General features: G+C 38.6%; 1 pseudogene; it reads right to left on the bottom strand.

Moving 5' to 3' along the window:
- Positions 1-22,215: 22,215 nt before the first annotated feature.
- LOC113925376 lies at positions 22,216-23,071 on the bottom strand (annotated as a pseudogene).
- Between the last annotated feature and the right edge of the window lie 2,365 nt (positions 23,072-25,436).

Here is a 25,436-nt window from a genome sequence, read left to right as displayed (position 1 = left end):
TCAGGAGAATAGGTATTAATTCTTCTTTGAATGTCTGATAGAATTCCCCTGGGAAGCCATCTGGCCCTGGGCTTTTGTTTGTTGGGAGATTTTTGATGACTGCTTCAATTTCCTTCGTGGTTATAGGTCTGTTGAGGTTTTCTATTTCTTCCTGGTTCAATTTTGGTAGTTGACACATCTCTAGGAATGCACCCATTTCTTCCAGGTTATCTAATTTGCTGGCATAGAGTTGCTCATAATATGTTCTTATAATTGTTTGTATTTCTTTGGTGTTGGTTGTGATCTCTCCTCTTTCATTCATGATTTTGTTGATTTGGGTCATTTCTCTTTTCTTTTTGATAAGTCTGGCCAGGGGTTTATCAATCTTGTTAATTCTTTCAAAGAACCAGCTCCTAGTTTCGTGGATCTGTTCTACTGTTCTTTTGGTTTCTAGTTCATTGATCTCTGCTCTGATCTTTATTATTTCTCTTCTCCTGCTGGGTTTAGGCTCTATTTGCTGTTCTTTCTCCAGCTCCTTTAGGTGTAGGGCTAGGTTGTGTATTTGAGACCTTTCTTGTTTCTTGAGAAAGGCTGAAGTGCTATATACTTTCCTCTCAGGACTGCCTTTGCTATATCCCAAAGATTTTGAACAGTTGTGTTTTCATTTTTGTTGGTTTCCATGAATTTTTTTAATTCTTCTGTAATTTCCTGGTTGACCCATTCATTCCTTAGTAGGATGCTCTTTTGCCTCCATGTATTTGAGTTCTTTCTGACTTTCCTCTTGTGATTGAGTTGTAGTTTCAAAGCATTGTGGTCTGAAAATATGCAGGGAATGATCCCAGTCTTTCGGTACTGGGTGAGACCTGATTTGTGACCTAGGATGTGATCTATTCTGGATAATGTTCTATGGGCACTAGAGAAGAATGTGTATTCCGTTGCTTTGGGATGGAATGCTCTGAATATGTCTGTGAAGTCCATTTGGTCCAGTGTGTCATTTAAAGTCTTTATTTCCTTGTTGATCTTTTGCTTAGATGATCTGTCCATTTCAGTCGGGGGTGTTAAAGTCCCCACTATTATTGTATTGTCCATGTGTTTCTTCGCTTTTGTTATTAATTGCCTTATATAATTGGCTGCTCCCATGTTAGGGACATAGATATTTACAATTTTTAGATCTTCTTGTTGGATAGACCCTTTAAGTAGCATATAGTGTCCTTCTTCATCTCTTATTACAGTCTTTGTTTTAAAATCTAATTTGTCTGATATAAAGATTGCCACCCGAGCTTTCTTTTGGTGTCCATTAGCGTGGTAAATTGTTTTCCACCCCCTCACTTTGAATCTGGGGGTGTCTTTGGGTCTAAAATGAGTCTCTTGCAGACAGCATATGGATGGGTCTTGTTTTTTAATCCAATCTGCTAGCCTGTGTCTTTTGATTGGGGCATTGAGCCCATTTACATTCAGGGTAACTATTGAAAGGTATGAATTTAGTGCCATTGTATTGCCCGTAAGGTGACTGTTACTGTATATTGTCTGTGTTCCTTTCTGGTCTATGCTGCTTTTAGGCTCTCTCTTTGCTTAGAGGACCCCTTTCAATATTTCTTGGAGGGCTGGTTTCGTGTTTGCAAATTCCTTTAGTTTTTGTTTGTCCCGGAAGCTTTTGTTCTCTCCTTCTATTTTCAATGACAGCCTAGCTGGATATAGTATTCTTGGCTGCATTTTTTTCTCGTTTAGTGCTCTAAAGATATCATGTCAATCCTTTCTGGCCTGCCAGTCTCTGTGGATAGGTCTGTTGCCAATCTAATATTTCTACCATTGTAGGTTACATATCTCTTCTGCCGAGCTGCTTTCAAGATTTTCTCTTTGTCTCTGAGACTCGTAAGTTTTACTATCAGATGTCAAGGTGTTGACCTATTATTATTGATTTTGAGAGGGGTTCTCTGTACCTCCGGGATTTTGATGCCTGTTTCCTTCCCCACATTAGGGAAGTTCTCTGCTCTAATTTGCTCCAGTATACCTTCTGCCCCTCTCTCTCTTTCTTCTTCTTCTGGGATCCCAATTATTCTAATGTTGTTTCCTCTTATCATATCACTTATCTCTCGATTTCTGCCTTCGTGATCCTGTAGTTGTTTGTCTCTTTTTTCCTCAGCCTCTTTATTTTCCATCATTTGGTCTTGTATATCACTAATTCTCTTTTCTGCCTCATTTATCCTAGCCGTTAGTGCCCCCATTTTTTATTGCACCTTATTAATAGCCTTTTTGATTTCGACTTGGTTACATTTTAGTTCTTTTATTTCTCCAGAAAGAGTTTCTCTAATAACTTCCATGCTTTTTTCAAACCTAGCTAGTATCTTTAAAGTCATGATTCTGAACTCTAGGTCCAACATCGTACTAATGTCCGTATTAAGTCCCTGGCAGATGGTACTCCCTCTTGTTCTTTTTGCTGAGGTGATTTTTTTCATCTTGTCATTTTTGTCCAGAGGACAATAGATGAATGAGAGAACAAAATGCTGACAGGTTAACAACGTCCACAGCAAATATACTCTATACAAATCAGAAAAGACCTGAAACCAGGGGAAAAGAAAGGGAAAGAAAGAAAAAAGAAAGAGAGAGAAAAAAAGCAAAAGATAAAAACAAAAACAGAACAATACAAAAAAAGGAGAATATGATCAAATATCAGGCTAGTGCATAGATCAGTGCCACACACTAGATTTTGGGTGTATTTTGGTCTGTTAGAAAAAGGTGCCTCCTAAAATTTTAAAGGAAGAAAGACATATATGTACAAAATAAGGGTTGATACAATGAAGGGATGGAAGATGACTGTAAAGATGAAAATTATAAAAGATTTTATAAAAGGAATTGATAAGTTTGAAAAAAGAAAAGATTTAAAAGAGAGAAAAAAAAAGGGAGAGAATGTGATCAGGCAGGAGACTAGAACAAAGCCATACACTAGTGATTTAGGGTATATTTTGATCTGTTAGAAGAAACTGTATCTCAAAATTTTAAAGAGAGAACAACTTATATATATATGCCAAAAATAAAGGTAACTACTATGAAGGGATAAAATATGACTCTAAAAATGAAAAATAAAAAATGTTTTTTTAAAAGGAGTGATAAGATGTTGGTTGAAAAGGGGAAAAAGAAAAATTTTAAAAAGTTAAAAAAAATTAACTTTGATGAACTAATGAATCATGGTGTAAAAAAAAAAAAAAGCCATGAATTCTATGTGCAGTATTCCCCTAGCGCTGGAGTTCTCCCGTTCTCCTTGATCAGTAAACTTGGTCTTGGCTTGCTGGCTGTTCGTGCAGATCTTCTGGGGGAGGGGCCTGTTGTCGTGGTTCCCAAATGTCTTTGCCGGAGGCGGAATTGCCCCGCCCTTGTCGGTCCGGGCTAAGCAAGCTGCTCGGGTTTGCTTTCAGGAGCTTTTGTTCCCTGCAAGCTCTCCATACAGCTTTGGAGGACCAGGGTGAAAATGGTGGTCTCCCAATCTCCACCCAGAGCAGCTGAGAACTCGGGGCCCCGCTCCTCAGTGCGCCCCCAGAGAAAAGCAGTCACTCCCGTGTCCCCGGTCTCCGGCCGCACTCCGTGCTCACCCGGCCTGTGACTGAGCATTTCTATCTCTGGCACCCGACCCCGTGTGGAGTCTCCAAACCCAGCAGATCCCTGCGGTGCGCTCCCGCGCCGCTCCTCCTGGGGGAGGAAGGGGAGTCTCCCCGGCTCTGCCGCTTGTTGGGTCCCTGCTGGAGGAACAGTGGCCCAACTGGGCCGCGGATCACAGTTTATGGCAACCCCGAGCTGAGAGCCCGCACCTCGGCTCCGTCTCTGCAGCCGGCTTCCCCGCTCCAATACCTGGGAGCTCTGCCGCACTCAGGCACCCCCAGTCTTTCTGTGACCCCAAGGGTCCTGACACCACAGTGTCCCGGGAGGATTCCACCCCCCGCTTAGCCAGTGGAGCAACGTCCCTCAGCGGAGCCGACTTCTAAAAGGTCCGATTTTGTGCTCCGCAGCTCTGTCACTTGCCAGAAGCGGCGGACGGAGGCCCCCTCCCCTGCCGTCTATCCTCCCGAATATTGCCTCGGATTCACTTCTCTGCACGTCCTACGTTCCAGTAAGTGGTCGCTTCTCTGTTCAGAGAGTTGTTGCTACTCTCCTCTTCGATCCCCTGTTGAGTTCGTAGGTGTTCAGAATGGTTTGATTCCTATTCAGCTGAATTCCTGAGACCAGGCGAAATCCAGGTCTCCTACTCCTCTCCCATCTTGCTCCGCCCCCCCCTTTTTGTCTGTTAATATTTGCTTTATGTATTCAGGTGCTCTCATATTGGTTTCATAAACATTTAAAATTGTTATATCTTCCCTTTGGATTGTTCCCTTTATCATTATGTAATGTCCTTCTTTGACTCTTCTTACAGTCTTTTTTCTAAAGTCTATTTTGTCCAGTGAAAGCATTGCTACCCCAGCTTTCTTTTCACTTCCTTTTGCATGGTGAACATTTTTCTACCCCTTCAGTTTCAATCTGCATGCATCTTTAGCTCCGAAGTGATCCTCTTATAGGCAGCATATAGATAGGTCTTGCTGTTTTATCCATTCAGTCACCCTGTGTCTTCTGTATGGAGCATTTAATCCATTTATGCTTAACATAATTATGATAGGTGTGTACTTATAGCCAATTTGTTCTTTTATGATTGTTTTTGTAGTTCTCTGTTATTCTTCTCATGTTCTCTTGTGGTTTGATGGCTTCTTATTGTTATGCTTGGATACATTTTTCTTTACTTTTTGTGTACTTATGATAGGTTTTTGATTTGTGGTCACGAAAAGATTCATATATAACATCTTATGGGTATAACAGTCAAGTTGGTAGTTGCTTAAAGTTTTAATCCATTCTAAAAGCAGAAAATTTTATTCCTCTCTCCACACTTTATGTACATAAAGCCATAATTTATATTCTTTTATTTTGTAAATCTTTTGATTTTTAATAGATGTAATTCATTTTCCTGCTCTTGTGCTTTAACCTCCATAGTGGTTTTATAACTGATTAATCTACTACTTTCATTATGGTTTTTGCATTTACCTATGAATATTTTTCCTTTCATATTTTTCTTTTCTCCTTTCTTACTGCCTTTTCTTTCCACTCAAAGAACTTCCTTTAACATTTCTTGTAAGGCTGGTTTAGTGGCGATAACTTCTTTAACTTTTATTTGTCTGGGAAACTCTGTCTCTCCTATTCTGAATGCTAACCTTCCTATGTTTAGTTTCTTGGTTGTGGATTTTTTTCCTTTCATCTCTTTGAATATATCATGCCACTCTCTTCTGACCAGCAAAATTTCTGCTGAAAAACCAGCTGATAGCCTTATGGAGTTTCCCTTCTATGTGTTTTCTTTTCTTCTGCTGCTATTAAAATTCTCTCTTTATCACTGCCTTTTGCCATTTTAATTATTATGTATCTTGGTGTGGACCTTCTTGAGTTAATTTTGTCTTGAGTTTTGTGCTTCCTGGACCTGGAGTTCTGTTTCCTTCTTCAAATGAGGGAAGTTTTCAGGTATTATTTCAAATAAATTTTCTGCCACTTTCTCTTTCTCTTCTCCTGTTTGGATCCCTATAAAGGGAATGCTATTACACTTTAATATGCCATAGAGATCCTTTAACCTATTCTTATGTTTTATTCTTTTTCCTTTTTGCTATTTGGTTTGGTTGCTTTCTATTACTCTCTTCCAGATCACTGATTCATTCTTCTGCCTCCTCTAGTCTGCTGTTGAGTCCCATTAGTTATTTTTAATTTCAATTACCGAGGTTTTTTTATGTTTCTTTTTATATTTTCTCTCATTGTTGAAATTCTAAGATCTTCACCTCTCTTTCCTAGCCCAGTGAGTATCTTTATGACCATTACTTTTAATTTTTTATCGTATTGTTTAGCTCCATTTCATTTTATTTATTTGTTTATTTATTTATTTACTCTGCTGTGATTTTGTCCTGTTCTTTGATTTGAGACCTATTTCTCTGTCTCATTTTGTCTAACTTTCCATGTTTCTGTACATTAGGAAAGTTAGTTGTCTATCTCCTGATTTTTGAAAGTTGTGCCTAATGAAGAAGAAATCCTGTGGTGCTTTGTAGTGCAATGGTTCTTTTTTCTCCAAAACTGGAAATTTCAGGGTTTCACCTATGTGAGTTGTGTGTGCCCCACTGTTGTGGCCGAGCTGTGTTTGCCCTCAGTCCAGTCAGCTGCAATGGCCCACTTTGCTTGTTGTGGGTTTACTGGACAGAGTTTGGTTCCTGTGCTGTAAAGGGGCCAGTCTGAGGCCCCTTCAGGCTTAATGCTGGGTGGTGTCAGCAGTCAGACCAGATGCCTGCCCTCAGACCATATGCCTGCCCTCAGACCATATGCCGGGGCTCTGTCACACTGAACGACAGGGAGTTCTCTGTGCACATTGTCCCTTTAGAGGCTTTTGTTGATGATTAGTAGGACAGCAGTCCTACTAATTGGCAGGGTGCTCTCTGTGCTAGTGGCTATAAAGTTTGTCTGCTGTGACTACAGGTGCACTAGTGTATGTGGTTATCTTACCCTTTTTCCAGGGCAAAAGTTGCTTTGGAATGGCACTTGCCCTGCTGAGGCTGCTTGCAGAGTGTGTCAGGGCAGGAGCTGCTTTGGAAAGTCTCCTGCAGAGTGGGGTGATTTAGATGGGGTGGATCCCTAGGAGAACACAGGAGCAGGGTGCACAGTGCTAGCAAGGTAGGTGGAAACTGTTTGTGCTGGGTCTGCAAGTGTCCTGTTATCTAGGTGGGGGGAGAGTGGCACCTGCCAGATCCTTTGTCCTTGGAGAAGTCTCTTAAAAAACCCCTGCCCCTCCAGTCTACATCCTGAGAGTAGTAAATGAATCTCCCTCACACTATACCCCAGGGGCTTCTCAAATTGTTGCTTCTATGCTGTATTTTGGCCAGGTTATTTGTAAGGCTGGTTCTTTAAGAGTGGAGACTGTTTTCTTTCACGTTCCAGCTCTCCTGGAGCTAAGCCCACTGATGTTTGAAGTACCTAGTGTTAAGTCTCACTGATTGTAAAAACTCATGAAGTTAAGCTCCACTGGTTTTCAAAGCCATATGTTTGGATACCTGTCTTCCCAGTGCAGGTCCCTATGTCTGGGGTGCCTGATGTGGGGTATGATCTTATTTCTGTATAATTGTGGTGTCCCTCTCATTTGTGGTTAGTCTTGCCAGGGGTTTGGTTCCTGACTCCCCTTTGTAATTCTCCATCCTTCCTAACCTTTTAATATGGCCTCCTCTCCGTGATTAACTGTGGAATATGTGTTCTGCTAGTCTTCAGGGTGATTTTCAGGGTGTGTTGCACCAGTGTGGCTATAATCTCAGTGTATCCATTGAATGAAGTGAGTTCAGGATCCTCATCTTCCCAGAAGTCTGAGAACAGGATTCATTAGGGGAAAGTTATCCCCATGGATACCAAAAAATTGGGGAGGAAGTGAATCTCCTTTGGCCTTTCTCAAGAGTTTTTTTAGGATCCTTAGAGTAACAGGTTTTAATTTAGGATAACCCAAGTAACATAATAATAGTATTACAGTCACCTGTAAATACATTTCAGTGGTTCTCAAATTGTTATAGTACTTTGGCATCATTGTCTGTGACTGTAATGACCCCAGGTAAAATTTGGATTTTCTTCCAGACTTAGTGAATCAGATCTGCCAGCAGGACACCCAGGCACTTAGAAACCCAACCCATAATACCCAAAGCTTTATGTCCCCATCACTGCACTCTAGGAATGCAGAATTAAGCTAGACACAGTCCCTGCCCACAGGCCCCAAAAGAGACAGTTAAGTAGGCAAATAAATTACTACACAATGGGTTGTTATGACAGAGGTGTATAAAATATACAAGAAGATCAGGTGGCTACAGTTTAATAGGTGCTTTGTTTCAATATCCATTATTTCTAATCTGGGGTATCCTGGAAGGACTGTATTGATTAAGGGGCTCATTGACCTGATGGATGTTAGTTGTATTCAACCAGTAAGGAACCCCAGCAGGAGAAGAAGGAAGGAGGTTGGGATATTCTTCCCTTGGCTTACTCCATAGGCCATAGCAGTGGCTCTAACCAGAGGCTATGGCTCCTAACAGCTGGACTCTACAGTTGGCAGTACTGCTCTTTCTTCTTGCCCTATCAGGACTAGGAATTATAAGGGCTCCCTACCACCTGGGATACTGAGCTACACACCCTGCCCATAGCTATATAAATGGTTTCTTTATTAAGCTCTCCTCTATCTGATTCATGTGTGCCAACTGTTTCATGATTTGCAGAAATTTGGCTTTGAAGAAAATTCTGGAATCAATAATGAAGAGCTCTTAGGAAATGTTACATCACCAATGCTCTTGATGGCACAGAAACTGATACCATGCAGAACATCATGGACATTAGTGAATTTCAGTTAGTGGTGGATTCAAATGAACAGTATCTGAATGTCAAGAATTTCTGGAAATAATAAACCATATGTTTCATTGATGTATTTCTCTTTTGAATACCTAGTAGTGATATATGACTTTTTAAAATCTTTGTTTTAATAAGTCTACCTATTTCAGTAAGTACAGAATAAAAATCTTAAGTCACAAGAAAGTATTGAATCACAATTTAATTGGCAGGATATATTCTTTTTAATGAAACATAAAATGATAGTGAATCATAAAATCAATGACATTTTAGATTGGATAAAACATGGTATGGTTTTGGTGTGAATTCTACCTAGTCTGATGTGAAAATTTGTTCTCTGCTTTCTTTTTTGCACCATATTGCATGCTGTTCCTTCATTTCCACCATTTCAGAATTACTCTATTTTTTTAAAGATTTTATTTGAGAGAGAGAGCACACGAGCAGGGGGAAGGGGTGGAGGAAGAGGGAGAAGCAGACTCCCTACTGAGTAAGGAGCCCGATGCGGGGCTCGATCCCAGGACCCTGAGATCATGACCTGAGTCGAAGGCAGATGCTTAACTGACTGAGCCACCCACGGGCCCCAAGAATTACTTTATTTTAAATGTGTCTCAAAATAGCCTATGGGTTTGTGTTATGACCACATTGTTTAAGTCTTACTCCCACCAGGACATACATTTAGTGATGATTACAAATCCTTTTGTCATACTTTCCTTTGTCATCTCTTGGTTCGCTGAGATTCACTCTCCAGTAGTTTCTTAAAGAACTCCTCAGAACAGTATTTCCTACATTACTGCACATTTAGGGATGTTTTGCTAACATTTTTGCACCAAAGGACAATTTGCCTTATGCTTTCTTCTTTTCAGTATCTTGTGGGTGTTGCTTTGCTGTCTTTAAATTTTGCCTGGGAAAGTAGAGGCCAGTCTTTTACCCTCCTTACAAATAACTATTTTTTTAGCCTTGCTGTCCCCCAAATCTTTAAAGTACAGTCATTTTCCTAAATACATTTTGATGTTGGCCATTCCAGTTTGATTTTCCCTAACACACAGTATGCTTTTTCATTTAGTCATTCTCATTTTGTGGCTTCTTTTAATTTCAGAACAAATTCCTAAAATTTAATTATTTTATTCAATTTTGTTTTCTTCAAGGTTCCAATTCTTTCTCAGAATTCTTTTATCTGCTTTGTGTATCCTTTCTTCCTGATCCTTTAGATTCTTTCTTTATCCTCATTTCATTTCATGTACTTTTCTCATCTGTCATCTTTATCCATTAGTGCACTGTCTTTAATTTCTGTTCTTCCTAGTGCTCCTTCCAATTTCATTTTCTTTTTTTAAAATCTGAGTTCTTCAAGCTCATATTTTATTTACTGTTATTTAAGCATTAATTTCACAAGTTATCAAATTTCTGAATTGTGATCCCCCTACATAGAGCTTATTCATTAAGAATTTTTAAACCATGGGAAAATATTCAGTCTCTTTTTGCCTGCACCATTTTTTTCTGGTAAGTGTTCTTTCTCTGTTTGTAAGTTTTACTGTTTTGTTTTTCCCCAATTTTTTCTTACAGTATTTTGTATCAATGATTTCCCAGTTCCTAGTTGTTGTTTTCTGTCCCCACCCCCAGTCATTAAATGAGTTAGAGTTTGTGGAAATTTTCCATGTAAGAGAAGAGTCAGAGGAACCTTCCATATTTTTAATATAAAAGATTCTGTCCTCTGATGCCATGGAGACAAATAGCTTCCTGCAAGTGTGTCTGACCAGGACTGTTTGTAGCTCATTTCCTCCACCTCTTTGAAACAAACCAGGTTCAAGAAGTCTTCTGTCTCCAACCCTGATTTCTCCACAGATTACTAACAAGGAACATAGTCGTATGTTTTAGTTGAGGGAACCATTTTCAGAAAGTATACTTCCTGCCATTTCCTGAGCTCTGCCCACTTTTTTTCTTTTTTCTTTTTTTTTTTTTTACATTTTGTACATGCATTTTAGACTGTAGGGATTACATTCATCTAGTTTTGCTCAAAATGGAGATTTCTTTTGTGATTTCTAGGAAGAAGAAAGATGATTTATGCCACAATGCTCACACCAAAAATCTACTTAGAAATGTTTGAATTTGTACTGAATTTGTGCACATATATTAGGGTAACATTCAGTTTAATTAAGTGTTAAATCATAGGGTAGAAGATGACTGTATCCTTGCCACAGAAGCAAAACTATTGTTTGCAGAAGCAGCAAAAATCCACAGAAATTTTCAATTTCATTTGATACCCAGTCTAGAATCTATTACATATTAAGTAACGTTTGGGGGGCCCTACCCTCCCCGTCTCCACACATTTCTCCAGTCTTTGCTTTTGCTGCAGGGCCTGGCACCCTCTTCTGAGGGACAGCCTTCATTGTGGCTGCCTATCTCTGCTTAAAACACCTTTACACTCACAGAAAAGGATCTTCACTAAGCATAAAATGACCACGCTCTCAACATACACACATACATTAGAGAGAATACCCAGAAAGTGACAAACTAAGCACATGGCAAATTAAAAAAAAAAATTATGGCCTAATTTCACCTTCAGTTTGTTGTTGTGTAGGAAAATAAGCATGTTTCATTGTGAAGTTGAAATGGCATCTAATAAACAAGAAAGAAAATTAAGGCTTCGTAAAAGCCGTGATTTCTCTTCCAGAAAGGGCTTTGGATGCATTGCTATTTACCTGAACATAATGTCCTTCAAAGTAAGAGATGATACCTAAGCTATTTGAGGTTTGTTCTGACCTCCTGCCCTGTGATTTAGGTGTGTGTTTGTGATGTATTCTGTTGATCCCATTGAAAATCTCTGCAAATGTACTTTTTAAACTTGTATGCTATCTTTTCAGATTGAAAATTTTCATATGAGAAACACATTAAATGGTTGTGATTAGAACACCAACATTAGCTGGAGAAAGAGAGATGATTCTTTCTGACATGAAAAAAAAACAATAATATAAAAAAAATTCAGGACTTTTTCTTCATTTTTCCTTGTAACAAAAATGAGACTTTTCAGCATGGAATCAGAATTTAAAAATCTCCAGAGGTAGCCACTTGTTCTTTGCCTATACGGAACTCCAAAAAAGGAACACACTACTCTTCAGCAATGGTGGTTGAGCTTCCTATAAATTTCTTTAATTTAACAACAACAACAAAAAAGGCAAGTCCTCTCTTCTTACTCAATAGAAGGTTAGGTTTGGGGACTTGTTATGTTTCTTTTATTTCTACTACCTAAACCAACTTTCGTTCTGACCAGAATAATCAGCTTATGTTTATCTCAGATTTAATGAAATACACTGAAAGTTTTACTTCAATAGTCCAACTGCATGTGGAGTACAAACTGTTGTTTTTCATGAGAAAAAATCCAATATTAAAGACTCAGACGCAACCAGTCTAGTGACTTTAAAATCAGATATATTCTGTAGAATTTTACATGGCAGAAGGAAACTTTTGAATATTTGATGTTGAAATGCTTATGAATTTTTAGCAGTAGACTAAGATATTTTTTAGAAATAGACCGGGTTCCCTTTTAGACAATATTTGAATTTTTCCCACTAGTCATATAATTCCCTGAAGTTTTACCCTCTTAAAAAATCTAAATGGCAGTATACTTTTAAGGAAATAAAGGTGGAGCTTTAGATTATATTATGTAAGGAGTGCTATTTTACAGTTTATGTCTTCAAGAATCAATTTCTAACATTTTTATATCTATTATATAGTTGAAACATGGCCCAATTGGTCTCATCAAATCATGGCTGAATTTTCCATGAATGAGAAGTTTAACTATCCAGCCTTATTCTCCTGCTACCCATTCTTTGCCTTCTAGGGCTCAGCCTAATCTGTAGGATAGAGGGATAAAACAGGTAGACATCAGTCAGTAATTTGAATTCAAATAACTAGGTGATTGGTATTAGATAGAAAAATCCTTCAAAATTAGCTGAGTTTTCAACTTCTATCCACATATTTTGGCATAATACAGACTCGAGATGTGATTTTTCAGCATGTGTATGGTTGTAGTTTAGTGCTAAAGACTCGTTTAGGAATATTCCACCTGAGAAATACTTTGACAAGGAAATGTTATTGCAAAAGATGCAGGAACATATAGCATTTTGTTTTTAAAGCCAAAACTTAGTAAAACCATTGTGTACAAATGGTGAGTAGCTGGCTCAACAAATTTTTGGTTTCAAGAAATAGTGTCTCATGTAAGTAACATCAAGAATAGCAATAGTTTTATCAAAAAGGTATATAAGGATTGGCATCAAAAGGCCATTAAGACTGGGCACCTGGGTGGCTCAGTTGGTTAAGCGACTGCCTCCGGCTCAGGTCATGATCCTGGAGTCCTGGGATCGAGTCCTGCATTGGGCTCTCTGCTCAGCGGGGAGTCTGCTTCTCCCTCTGACCTCCCCCTTCTCATGTGCTCTCTCTGTCATTCTCTCTCAAATAAAATCTTTAAAAAAGAAGAAAGGTCAAAAAAAAAAAGTTCATTAGGACTTAGACAGCTGTTCTTTCCATCTCCCTCTCTCAGGAGCCATGTAATCCCTTGAAAAGTTGTACCTATAGCTGCTCTCCCCTTTCTCAGCTGGCTTTACACTGGCCTTGACTCATATCTGTGCCCCGCTTTATCATAGCTAAATGGCCATCTTACCAATTTCTCAATTTCACGTTACTGAAAGTGGAATGTGATTTCCCTAGTTTACCTGTTCAACATGGCTTTGCATCCCTAGCAAACCTATAGATTTGCTGCCTATGGCAGAATACAGAGGGTTGCAAATTCTTTTCTACTACCACTGAAAGATGAGTCTGATTCACTTCCCTTTAAAACTGGCCTTGCCATAGTGATCTGCTTGATAGGTAGAGTTATAGTAGAAGTGACCTGGAAGGAGGACTTCCACGGTTAGGTAGGAGAAACCTTATAGCTTCTACCTCGGCCTCTGGTAGAACAACAGTCTCTCCTGGAGCCTTGAGCTGCTGTGTTAACCACCTTGCTTGAATGACGTGCATGAAGGCTCTGAGATTACATTGAAAGGGGGAAGGGTCCTGCTGAGTCCAGCCTTCCAGTGTCCCCGCTAAAGGACCAGCCATGTGAGTGAAGCCATCTTGGACCCTCCAGCCCAGCCCAGCTAACACCACCTGTCCCTAGCCAATGCTCCGTGCAGCAGAATCACCCACATGAGCACTGCCTGCCTAAATTCCTGATCTGTAGTTATGATATTTAATAAAATGGTTATTGTTTGAAGCCACTAAATGTTAAGGTAGTTTGTTATACAGCAATACATAACTGAAATACCTCTGCTTCATCAACTGTGACTCAAATGGAAATAGAGCAAGCTAAGTCTATCCCAACAAGGCCAGTGGGTGGCAGTTTCCTTGTACAAAAAAAAAAAAAATGCATGCCATTAGGAGTTTTAATTGAGATCCTTAGGTTAATTGCTGCCCTTAATTTCCCTTGAGGCTACAACAAGGAGGAACAGGATTAAGTTACAGCTAGACTCTGATGGGATTTAGATTAATGATACAAGGAACATCTAGATGAAACTACTGACGTCACTAGCCAGGTTGCAACTTAATCATAGTAAAAAGAGGATAATTATAGTTGAAAAAGATATGCACTTGGTTGACATAAAGATAATTATATCTAAAACCTAAGGCCTCTGGTTGTCAGTCTCTTTCATGAACATCTGAAGAAGAGAAATTTAATACATTTTAATAATGCCTCAATATTTTTTGAACCTTGGCCTAAATGCATTTTGCAGATACTCATTTGAAAGAGAAAGATACACATGTGAAAAAGTTATGTGTAGATATTTTTGGAGAAGAAAACCTAAAGCTTCAAAATCAGTTACATAGTCATTAACTGAAAATTTCTTATAATCCATGGCAGTTACTGAAAGACAACTATTTTCCCTCAAATGTCATAAGTTTCAACCTTCCATCTACATATTTCTGCAGAAATTACTACAAGCATCTGTGTAGTGTGATTATTGTCAGGGACATTCTGACTTGCTCTAAAATAGTTGGCTCTCTCAATTCATCTTATTGATATAGAGTAAAAAACTTGATATCACCAAGAAATTTCTGTGACTTGTTAAAAATTAATAAAATATAGGGGCGCCTGGGTGGCTCAGTCAGTTAAGCATCTGCCTTTGGCTCAGGTCATGATCCCAGGGTCCTGGAATCGAACCCCGTGGGGAGCCTGCTTTTCCCTCTCCCTCTGCCTGCTGCACCCCGTGCTTGTTCTCCCTTCTGTCAAGTAAATAAAATCTTTGAAAAATTAATAAAATGTGGGGTGCCTGGGTGGCTCAGTCCTCAAATGTCTGCCTTTGGCTCAGGTCATGATCCCGGGGTCCTAGGATCAAGCCCTGCATCGGGCTCCCTGCTCTGTGGGAAGCCTGCTTCTCCCTCTCCCACTCCCCCTGCTTGTGTTCCTTCTCTTGCTGTGTCTTTCTCTGTCAAATAAATAAATAAATAAAATCTTTAAAAAAAATTAAAATGTGAAAAGGAGACTCTTTGATCCTTGTTAAGTATCTTTTCTGTTTTTCCACTGGACTAACTGGGGCAGCTGTGTTAATTAATAGCAAATGTCCTAATCTTCAGCTAGTACTTTTTAAAAATATTAACTTTTGATCATGTCTGAGATCCCTTATTAGACCATAGCCCAGAGGCAGGCTTTTTTTGTAAGTGGCCAGAAAGATGGAAACCATACAGGCTGTCTTCATTTTTCTGACAGTATGATAATTCACACTTCAGGCTCTGAAAGTACCAGTAACTGACACTTGCAACTTATTATTGTGGGTTTTTTCTTTCAAAACAGTTTTTCTTTTAGAAGAACTACCTTCTCTCTGATCCGTGAGATTTGAGTTGACAGGAGACCCACATCTGACTCCAATGGTGAAATGTCATGGGCTTCAGTGACTCAACAGATCTCACCCCCTTGGCCAAAGAGATTTTTTTAGAGATGGGTAAATAATCTAATAAGAACTAAGGTGATATGTTCTGGGGCTTTTGCTAAAATAGAGTCTCTTTCTTTGGTGTGCAGGAGTTCCTGAAAGGCACCTTCTTTCTCCTCTTGGATTTGAGGTTGGAGATCTGAAACACAGTAACCATTTTGCTACCAGGAAGGGACATCATTGGCCTACAAAGGGTTCCCTGTAAAGCAGAAAAAAAGCACCCTAGTTAGACAAACACAACTGCATCCTTGGTGACTAATTTGAGCCACTGGATGAAGACTCACCTCAGGTATAGTTCCAGATTTTGCTTTTATAAGAACAAGTAAGTCTCTTACAACAAAGATGAATTTTATTTTGTTTTATTTAATTTGGTTTATGTTTTGCAACTAAGCCATTTCTAACTGACACAATGTCTTCTGTTTTGCCACAGCATCTTTAAATGATTTGTAGATAAACCTCAAGTTCCATTAGGGTAAGGATACTTGTCTGTTTTGTTCATTGCTAACTTGTATTGCCTTGAATACTGCCTGTAATATTAGGTGCTCAGCAAATATTTGTTGATGGGATGTACAAATTTAGTTCAACCTTTAAGAAAATCAATGTTAATAAACACATGCCTAATGAAAGAACCTAAATGCATATTCCTACAGGACACACATAAAATTGGAAACACCTAAAGATGTGTAAATATGTCTTTTTTTTTTTTTTACAAAAACTAAAATTATTAATGAGTTTCAGTCAGCAGTGTGCTGGAATTGGCTTGTCCTGCAGGAGAATGGATTGTGTCCATCTCTTTCCAACTCTCTGCTGATTTGACATTGTTAGCTTGAAATTGGTCATGGTGGGAGTATTCATACCACAGTAATCAGCAAACACTAGAAATCAGGCATTTTATTCACCCCCAGAAAGCCAATTTATCATTATTTCCCCCAGAACAAACTTTTAGTGACATGAGCATTTTCTTGTAGAAAAATAAAGGTTTTAAATTTTAGAGTTGGAAGGAAACTTTGAAGTTTTCTGCTTGCATATCCTAAGTTTACAGAGGAGGAATCTGAGTCCCAGGCAAAGTCACTAAGGCCATAGCACACCTGGACACCTTGTGTAGGTAAATCAGGTGCTACCCCTTTTATGGGAGTTTTACCCATATTTAATATTTTTGTGTTTTCTTCCCAGAGGTAAAGAGAGGCAAACATCAAGCCAAAAATATTTGCAGTTTATGTAGTCATTATACTTTTATTTGGCATGTGTGATCAGTGATGACTTTGTACTAGTCAATATGATCTACCTAATGACGTGATTTCTAATATTATTAAACTTTCTCCCTAAGTCAGATACTACAATTAAGACCTTTGCTGTTGAGATTGGGTCTTTGAAAAAAAAACTAAGCTAGTGAAAATATAAAGCCCAAATTAGAAAAACCAGTCAGTGCAGGTTTGATTCTGTTGATTACGACTGGGATCATGTGGGGTGAACACAGAAGAGCAGTAAGAGACTTGAGGTCTGATTCAGAGATGATTTCGCCAGTTGGTATTATGTCCAGCTTTTGTTCAAACACCCAATGTTTTGAACAGTGTCTGTCTTTTTTTCTTTTATAAATGTCTGCTGTAAAAATGTGCTTAATGAGAAACAAATAAGTACATTGGTTAGAGAGAATTAAAATAGACTACATAAAATCACCCAAGTTGGTCCAGAAAGTATTCTACAGATAACTAGCTTCAGAATCAAAAAGTCCAGGTGCCTGGGTGGCTTAGTTGGTTAAGAGTCTGCCTTCAGCCCAGGTCATGATCCTGGAGTCCTGGGATCGAACCCCATGTTGGGCTCCCTGCTCAGGAGGGAGTCTGCTTCTCCTTCTGCCCCTCCCCCTGTTCTTTCTCTCTCTCTCAAATAAATTTTTTAAAAATCCCAATTTAACCATTTTATATTTATGTAATTAGAGAAAACTGCCTTGCCTCCCTAGACATTTATTTTCTTATTTTAAAATTAGCAAAGTTGAATAACATTTTGAAAATCCCTTTGTATTTTAACATTTAGTGGTTCTAACTGTGCTACCCTTCCACAGAAAATCTAGTACATAGACTGTAATGAGGACTAAAGGTGGGTCTGTTGAAGGAGAGCGGACGTAGGACATATAACCCATTATATAATTTCCAGGTAGAGTCTTTTAGAAATTGACCACTTAAGATGTACTTAGAAAAGCAATATTGACATTAGTATTAACATAATTGTTCACAATGCAGAGTACTAACCACTATACAATCACGGTGCGCCACTGGAAGCCACCCAACGTAATTGTTCAAATGGCTTTTTAACACCCCCCCATTGCTATATATTAACTCTAAATAGATATAAGAGTTATTAATTTCTGATATATAAATCACCTTTCATTAATTTATTCAACAATTACTTATTAGATGCCGAATAATCTCTGTCTTCAGATATTTGAATCTAGGAGGAGGAGCTCACTATTCAAGACACTCTAAGACAGTAGTGAATTAATACAGAATAAATTAGTTCAGTGAAAGAGTAGAGTTCATCAAGACTAGTGTATTTAGTGAAGTGTTCTTGGAGAGGGTGGTTTTCATATCAATCTTAGAGAGTATGTGTGACATAGGTAAGTGGGGAGAATACATAGGATATTCCCTGGGAGCTGAGAGCACGAAGAGAGTACATATCTTCTCTGGGAAAGTGAGCCTATCAATCTGAATACAATAGAAGCTTCTTTTGGGAAAATAGAATGACACAGGACGGAAAAAGTATATGAAACCCAGTTCTGTAGACTGGCTGGATATATCAACGTAGAGAGTTGGATGACCTCTGTATCTGTAAGTGTTATATTTTTCTACTGTAATGCACAAGCTTGACACATTTTCTTTGATAGGAAGCTTTCCAAGTGTTTGTACAAAGTTTCACTATTATTTTAAATCTTTACTGCTTTGCCTTAGCCTTAAAAAGAAAGTTTAGAAATCTCGACATTGCGCCCTTTTTGTAGAGAGGAAATAAGGCTGAAATGTTAACACAACTGGCTGAATACAATCCATTAAGCACAAAACCCTAACGAATAGTATGTAACAATTTTGTTACACAGAAATCTGCTCAGCTATTGTCAGTAGAAATCTTCTGGATTGATTCAGGCCAGCCATCTAAGCAGTGTAGGGACAAAAAAGTATTAAATGAACAAAAGGCCACACTAAGAAAACAGAGATTTTTTTTTTTTTAAACTCCAATTGTAGGAAACCATTTGTGGAATTAAAACAAATTGGAACTCTAGAAATATGTAATAATAGTTATTTTACAAATAGGGATACTAAAGCAAAATGCTTATAAAACAGGTGAAATTACCTTAAAAAGTTGAAGTTAATGACAAAAGCAATAATAATGTAGATAGCAGGCACTCTGTCTCTTCCCAAATTCCTGGGCTGGAAGTGGGTTTCCCCTAGTCTTTATGATAGTTAACTAGGTACATGCTTTATAGTGTAAAACTTATATGTTATTTATTTCTTGCAATCAGAGAATGTGGTAAGCATCATGATTCCCATTTTGTAAATGAGAAAACTTAAACCAGTCAGAAAGTGGTGGTAGAGACAAGACTTAAAATAAGCTTTGGGGAAGGGTTAAAATACAGAAGATAGAATATTGCTGTTTCCCTCTCATTTCATAAGCTTTTATGGGCTATTCCATACTGTGGAGGTTTACCTGTAACACATTTACTGTAACACTGTAAGAGGGGAGCTAGTGAGGTTGAATTTGATTTTCTGGGGTAGTGTGGTTTTAAATTTTCTAATGCCAAACTATTTCAAAGACCTTTTAGATAAAGATAGTGTAGAAACAGGTTTTTTTTGTTCCTGTTTTTCTTTCTTTCTTTTTTTTTAAAAAAACTTTCTCCAAACAATAAAGAAAAAAATGAATGAAAAACTCAATCATCAATGAAATAAGGAGACTGATAACAATCCTCAACCCTACATTTTGAAGGATCACCAAATGCTCAGAAATCTGAAATGAAGGGGGTTACTGATACCCTGCATCCTTCAAAGCTCATTAAAGAACTGATTTTTCCAAAAGCCACTGTGAATGTGATTGTCAAGGGAGCAAAAGAGTGAAATAAGGAGGGAAACAGTGGTCACTTGAGGCTAAGAGCAGGCCACTTATAACTCCTGGATGTTGAAAAGGAAGGGGAAATGTTTCCAATGTTACCAATGACAAAAGAAAAATTCCGAAAGCTTTACTTGATATGAACATTTTACTGAGTGAGAAACTGTTGGTGAACAGGGAGACTTCAAAACCTAAAGTTGTTAGTAGTTACAGCTCAGTTTACAAAGCAAGAATGAGTAAGTACATTGTTTTTTATTTTCAGTAATTTGTTACTGGAAACTCACTTTCCTCTCCTCTCCTGCCTGAGCTTACTGGTTTATAGCTAATTAGCTAGGAAGCTCTAAGGTCACGCTGACATGAAGAAGGCTTAAGCTTTATTTAAGGTCAGAGTCAGCATTTCAGGGAAATTGATACAATTTGACATTTTGGTTATGTGACTAGGAGTGTTTGGTCTAGGGGTACATTCAAGTTGTGGTCTCCACTTTAGTTTTTATTTAACACCAATAAAAAAAAGTGACAGACTTGGCAAAATGTTTTGGAGGTATGTAATCCAAGCAAACCTGTTTGACGTTATTTCCTTCCTCACTGCCCTCCCCTCTGTTCTGGCCTTTTGTTTCCCTCCTTTGGTTTAGTAAATAATTTACCCAATACTTGAATAATGAATAATTAAAAAAATGAACCAACATGGGATCTCTTACAAAGGCTTAAAAAAGGAAAAGAGTAAAGCCAAAAGCAAATGAAGAAAATACCACACAAAAGGAATTAACCAAGGAAACAGAAGAAGAATTCAAACTGCTTTCTATTCTTTCAGAAACATTTCTTTCCCTCTTGCTCTTTCTCTCTCTCCCTCTCTGGATCCACAAAGTTACAAAGGCTTAAAGAGATACTAAAAGACAGGAGAACTAAATGAAGTGGCAGGACTCAAGTAATAAAGGGAAGCAAAACATAAAAGCATTATAAAGATAAAAGCAATATAAGAAGAAACAAAAACAGTAAACTGAAATATGGAGGAATAGTGAACAAGCCTAATGAAATAATGTACAATAAAGTGAAAAAAAAACTGCAAAAATAATTAGTAATATAGTTTGACTATATCTTAAGTGATGCTCCTGAAGAATTGTCCCATCCAAAATGCCAGTAGCACCCACTCTGAGAAGCACTAGAGGTGATGTATAGCTTTGAGCCTGAAGTCAGACTGCCTGGAAGTGTACAAGTGTCTTCTCATCCTCATCATTGCTACTTACCTCCCTCTGCCAAATGTAAAATGTAAAAGGAGAGAGTCAAAGGTGCATCTATCTGATGACCTCTATTTTCTTTGTGGATTTGGATGTGATGTCTACTGAGACTGTGTGTGGAATAGGAGGTTTGAAAATAGTGTAAAAGGCTTACTATAATGGTTTTGGAGAAGGAGAAATACATATTTAAGGTTGAGTTAATTTGTAGTGACTGCAAATTTCTTACTAGTGGTTCTTAATCTCTTGGGGGGAGGAGTGGAGTAGTTGAAGGTTAAATTGATCTGGGGTCGAAATTTTATATGACACGTGGGAAAGAAGGACAAAAGAGAAGGGAGTTGAAGATATTTTAAGAGATTCATTGAGGTGGTTGGCCCTGAAGTCCAGATTGGATAGAGGAGAAATTAAAGACAAAAAGATTTAGAGAAAAGGGAATGGCAGAGAAGTCAGTTGTCGAATCACTAATCTATTGTCCAATGAATTAAAATTTTTAGTAGCATTTTTGATACTGTGGATTTTCACTGTGATATTGATTGGTCCCTCCTTATTGAAGGAAACTCTTTATTTATATGATCACTCAGCAAGTACTTAGCATTGAAAAGCATGGGGCTAGGCCCTTCCTCATTGTACATCTTCAGTGAGGAAGCACCCAAATGACTTTATTTCCAAGCCTGATCCCTCCTTTTGTGATCTTTATCCCATGATCATATTCTCACATGCGTGCTTACTTTGTCCTTTTTTTTTTTTATCATGAAATCTTTTACACACACAAACATGCTCAGGTCCTTGTATTCCTAATCTTCTATCACCCTTTAATACCATCTATTTTTTAAATTATAATCTCTTTTCTTTTCCCAAGTTCATCAACAACTTCTTGAGAAGGTCTAAGATGGACCTCAAGACCTAGCTGAGTTATAACTGCCTCTCTAAATGTTTCTCTGATGATTACTTGGAATTGTTTGCCCCATCTAGACAATTACCTTTTAGATAAGAGTTACTGAGTGATTGTTGTTTAATTTAGTGAAGTAAAATATATGCCCTGCCTCACCTGATAGGGAAATAATTTACTATAATACAAAGTTAGAATAAAGCAATAACAGAAGTATAAATATCAGGAAGGAACAATTAGTTCTGACAAGGGTAATCCAGGAAGGCTCTCTGTAAGAAGATGAATTTAAACTGTATCTGGAGGGTGAATAAAATGTTGATGACAGAGACAGTGGGGAGAAGAGGAAAGTAAGACAGTTTGAACAAAGATATTAAAATATGAGATCCTAACTAATTTTGTATATTTAAAGATAAAATATTTGAATACATTTTCACAGTATTATATGGTCTATAATATTTTGAAATACTTCAATATATAATATATAGATTTAGTTTTAATTTACACACTGTTGGCCAGTTAATGTTTAAAGTATTCTTTTTTTTTCTTTTTCTTTTCACTGCTTACTAAATAAATTTTTATTATTGTCTTTATCTGAAAAAGCTTCATAGAAAATTGTGGTTTGGTTTATTACCTCTCAGCAGCCTGCTCCTGAGTTCTAAGGAAGCTTGCCTTCTTCTGAGCTATCTGATCTTTCTCCTGGGCAAGAGACATTTTGGCATGGTTCCCCTCTTCTTTTTAACTTCTTTCTTAGGCTTCTTCTCGTAGACTGGGTTCTTTGGTATAGCGGCTTGAGCTTTCTTATACATTTCCTCCATCATGTCTGGAGTTATATTGTTCTTTATGTATTGAGAGAATTGTTTCTTATAAGCACCCTCATCTTCTTCATTTAGGTAATACATGTAATCAACTTTCTGACCCATGATGTGCTTCTGATGTTCTTCTGTATTGAATTCCTTGCTTTCTGAATCATAACCAGGGAATTGTTTGATACTGTGAGGGAGAGACAAGCTTCCATCCACATCTCCTCTGACGGCCCCAAAAACTTTATTTCCAGTAGTAGTTCTGGCAAGCCCAGCAATCCAAATAGCAGGTGAAGGCACCAGGTTGACCATCAATGCTGTCCACATTATATTCCTTTCTAAGTCACCTCCACTTGGCCTTCATACATCTTGTCCATGCCAAACCTACTAAGAAGACTGCAGGCAAGCAACAGAACAATACAATATGCTGCAGCATAATTTGTCAGGCCAACCTTCACACCATACTTTGGGAGTTCACGAGCATGAGCTGCACAAACTATCATTTATCTCCTCTATGGGCATAAGCAATCAGACAAATGATACCTCTGTTGGTGACACGAACCATTGTCCTGTATTTAGGTGTATTATACTTATCCTGAATTACCAAGTGTTTCCAAGCATAGTAATCAGTTTATCCTCTTGTCATCTTCTAAATGTCACTTGGTATCTCTTGAAACAAGCCTTATTCTTGACAACTTTAACAAATCCCATCCTGTAGAACAGAGACTGGTGTCCTCAGCTAGCCACAGACCAGCAGGCCCAGCAACATTCTTGGGGGCAGGGGGTGTTAATGTTTGAAGTATTCTAATAAGAATACTTCTTGGGGGTGGGGGTGGTTTGTTAACATGTGAAAAAAAAAACCCACAATATTACACAGACAGTGACTAAAGTTGCTTCATCTATTCTTGTCTCTCCGTCTCTCAAATAAAGCAATATATTTTATTAGATGAACACTATTCATTTGACCAACAAAAAATCAAATATGTGAATTGGGTAGAACCTCTGTACAAGCTTTTATACCTATACTTATATATTATATAAGGATCTAGTTGAGATGGTATAGGCTTGTAGGCCCCTTGCGAGCCAGGGTCATTTGAGAACTGCAGTGAGGTTAAGGACAGCCAGGCAGGCCTGGGCCAGGAAGAGAAAATGTTCTCTTCCCCTTATCTCATGTTGCAAGTTCTGAATGCCTGGATCAGCAGGAAGTGGCTCTTGCCTAGATTAGAGGTGTTCCTTCTTAAGACAAGAACGTGCTGTCTCCAGAGGAAGGGTGGCTGAGAGAATTCTTTAATTCAGCGAGCATAAACGGGATACATTCTGTTCTTAATAAATCTTGTGTATCTTTCTTCAAGGATGTTAGTTTGATCCCATTATGTACTGAAAGTACACATTGTTATGTTTATCTGATTGCTGCAAGTATATAGCTATGTGGGAAATAAACGACAGCATGCAGTTGCAAGTGCTGCCTTTGCTCTGCATCCCCTGTGTCCTGGTTCTTTCACAACCCTTACCCAGGGACCCCAACACACTAGACGTTGACAATTGGCGCCTGAACAGGGACCCTGAAGGACGTTCAGGAAGGGTGAGTAACTTGAGTAAGTACAGGGTTATGGGACAAGGAACTTCTACTCCTTATGTTCGAATGCTGAAGCATTCACTTGCTGTCTATGGCATCACTGTTGCGTCTACTGATATTGAAATGTGTTTGAAGGTGATTCGAGAATGGAATCCTTGGTTTCCAGATGAGGGTACTTTAGACATGGATAGTTGGCGGCGGGTTCGACATAATGTCGAAAAAGCAATGAGACAGGGAGAAAGAATTCCCGTGCGGTTTTGGTCCATTTGGTCAATTATACTTACGGTGCTTAAAGCAATGGAGGATGACCGCACGGTTGAAAACTTCCATAAGGAAATGGCTCCTTCTATACAAGACCTTCCTCTTGATACAGATGAGAAAAAGGCGGTAGAGAAAGATACTTTTGAGCTTGCACCATCTCGTGAGCCTAGCGAATGTGGTGACGACGAAACAAAACCGAAAGCAAAATCGGATCCCGGGACGGAGCATTTGTGGAAGGTTTTTCAGCGGGTTATGGCTATGGCGGAGGGATCTAAGAAATCCTCTAAGAAGCCCTCCGCTCCGCCTCTGCCATCCGCACCAGTTTTCTCTCCCAAAAATCCTTTCCTTTCTGCGGCCTTAGCTGAGCTTGATGCGCTAGGGGATAGCGATGATGAAAGTGAGGCTGGTAATTCTGTCTTTGCTTTTCCTGTCATTAGGCCTCCCCCGGTCCAGGGAGTGGCACAAGCACCATATTATGAAGGTATCGGGATAGAGGACATTGGTCGCTTGAAAAAGGCAGTGTCTCTATATGGACCACAGTCGCATTATGTCAAGGAGCTAGTTAATGGCTTAGCTCGACATTATAATAACTTCTCTCCTGAAGATTGGAGGGTCCTTTGTAGAGCCCTTCTAAAAGAGCCTGAGTATCTGCAGTGGCAGATGTGGTTTTCTGAGCTTTGTATGGATCGCGCTCGTCAGAACGCTCTAAATCCCAATCCTCGGATACAGGCCATAACTTACCAAATGTTGGCAGGTATAGGTCAATATTCTGATATTGCTGCTCAGGTGTTAAAGGATTTTCCCTCCGCTGTAAATATCATCGCTGATTCTGCTTACGCTGTAGGAGTCCTTAAAAATATATGCACTGCTGTTGTGCATTCACATAAGTCCAGTTTATTTAGCCTATTTTTGCTATTACAAACCTTGCTAAGGAATCGGAATGCCCGTATTTATGTGACTCATATTCGTTCCCATACTAATCTTCCTGGTTCATTGACACATGGTAATGCCCAGGTGGATGCTTTGGTGTCCTTTGCATCTGCGGAGGAGGAACATAATTTATTACACACCAATGCCGGAAGGTTACATGTTCAATATAAAATTCCATACCGTCAGGCAAAACATATCGTGAAGCAATGTCCAATCTGTAGACCTTTACATCTGCGCACTATAAAAGCTGGGGTAAACCCCGGAGGAACATATGCCAATGAACTTTGGCAAATGGACATTACTCATGTG

Source organism: Zalophus californianus, chromosome 2, assembly GCF_009762305.2.
Source record: "Zalophus californianus isolate mZalCal1 chromosome 2, mZalCal1.pri.v2, whole genome shotgun sequence".
Taxonomy (NCBI): domain Eukaryota; kingdom Metazoa; phylum Chordata; class Mammalia; order Carnivora; family Otariidae; genus Zalophus; species Zalophus californianus.
The sequence above is the reverse complement of the archived record's forward strand: the minus strand, read 5'-3'. Positions and strand labels throughout refer to the sequence as shown.